We start from the raw sequence: 2,317 nt of genomic DNA on the forward strand, positions 1-2,317 counted from the left end.
ATCCCCACCGCCTTTATGGGTCCTTTTATGAGGTATGTGTTATATCCAAACCGTCCATCTATTTGGCGAACTCGTTCTAATGCTTGGGAAGAAAATTAAGATAGATTTAGCTATCAAGTGGACCACACTGTAAAAGGCAGTGGAAGATTGAACATCTACCATTGAAACCCTTTTAGGGTCCCAGAAGTTTTGGATCATTACAGAATTTGTTTTTCCTCTTCATCCAGGTCTTCGTGACATTATGAATATATTGGATGGAAAATAAATGTTATGGTGGGCCCTACAAAATTTTTAACGGTTAAAATCAATTTTCCCGTTGCTCTTTGTGGTGTGGTCCAGTTGATCTTTGGATAGGATTTTTTATTTTTGATAATGCTCCGAAATGATCTCGAACTATGGATGAACGTTGTGGATATAATAAATACGTAACTGTGGGGCCCATGTAACTCTGATATCTTTTGAACCGTTCGTGCAACTCGGAGTTCGAGGAGTGTCAGCGCTCGTCCTCGAGCACCACATATCCGCTCGAAGGAGGGCATTTTCGACCTTTGGCCAGCCTTCCGTACAGCTGGGGCGTATTCTCGCAAAGGAAAATGAGGTGGGCGTAGTTTCCTAAATGGGCCAGAAATGGGTCGTACAGTCGCAGATTTCTCTTTTCCAAAATAAAAGGTTTTCCATTACTCTCATCTTTTTCTTCATTTCTGAAAAGATTCTCTGAAATCACGCCTTTGGAAAATGCTTAGGCCTTTGGTCTACCTAAAAGTGTGGTCCACAATAGCAAAACCTCGCTTTTTTATTTTTATTAAACACAGGCTTTTTTAATACTCTGGCAGTTTGAAAGCTTCATACGCATGCACTCAGAAATTATACCCATGGTATATCTGTAACCCAAATTCAACTGTACATCATGTGTCCCAATTGAAATATTGCCGATTTTTAGACATCTAAAAATGGCAACGAAAATCAAATTCTCAACGGACCGAATTAGATCATCGAATGTCCACCTGATCTGAAATTTGGATCTTTTAGACAATCCAGTTTTTGGGACATGATATATCTACCGTTTCCCCTATAATCTGAACCGTTTAATATGAGTTATACTTATACAGCTTGTGCAATATCTAGGTGCATGTATATGAACCATCAAACTCTGCCATAGTATTAAAGCCAATTTTTCTAATACAGTAGGATAAGCTTTGAAATTTAGATAAACGCAGGCCAAGAGAGTGAAAAAGAAAAAAGTTAATGCGATTTAAATGTTTCATCAAGATCTACGGTTTCACATGGAACATGGCAGTAAAATGAGCATCGGAACATGGCAGGAAAATGAGCGATGCTCCGATACTCTAGAATAACATAATGGATGATACATGGGTATTTAAAAATTACTCAAAAGCGGTTTCAATAGCATGGACATGATTGAAAATAAACTGTACATAATATGCTTACCAGTTTAGATGAACCCTACGTCCACAAAAAGTGTTTTTTTTTTCTTTTTGGTAATTGGGCTATGAGATTGATATCTATTTAGTGAACGATTAGGAACGAAAATGAATATATATATATATATATATATATATATATATATATATATATATATATATATATATATATATATATATTGGTTGGTTGTTAAACACAACCTGCATCGATCACAGCATCTCCTTATTAAGGTGATACGTTTGAGCCCAGTGCGGTTGATTTTTTTCAAGCCGCTTCATGGCTGGCTGAAAGAGCCCTAGACTAAGTACCGAGGGCCGACAATTGCGAGAGTGAAGTAGTGTAGCATTCAAACTCTCGGTCAGCCCTGGGGTATTCTTTTCCAAGCAGCTGAAGTTTCGAAAGGATCTTTAAAATATCTTGTGGAGGCTTGCGATCTTCGGGTAACTCAGTAACGTCCCTAAGAAACGGATAAGGGTCATGCAAAAGAGAAGTGTGAGAGAATGAGTCGAGCCCTTTTGCAAAAATTTATTCCGTGATCTTCATGGACAGAGAAAGAAGATCTATATGGTCCGACATGGTACTTACAGAGTTCTTTGTCAGTGCTTGTTCGTGGTACGTTTCGAATCCTAAGGGGTGCCTTTATAGACATGAAGTTCAACATTAATACACATTGGATAAGGTGTGACAGCTGGGAACCCGAGAATGACGACTTCCGTGTCGATTCGTTTCCGAGATTATGGGAGAATGTAGCGAAATAAATGGGATCCTCTCATAAAATTTGGTGTCATTACTAGGACTGAGTCAGTGTATGCATTTAAAGAAGAAATATGGCTAAGTACTGTGCAGCCATTTGGTAGCACAAATGCTTGGCCAA

The sequence above is a fragment of the Magnolia sinica genome, chromosome 12, assembly GCF_029962835.1.
Source record: "Magnolia sinica isolate HGM2019 chromosome 12, MsV1, whole genome shotgun sequence".
Taxonomy (NCBI): domain Eukaryota; kingdom Viridiplantae; phylum Streptophyta; class Magnoliopsida; order Magnoliales; family Magnoliaceae; genus Magnolia; species Magnolia sinica.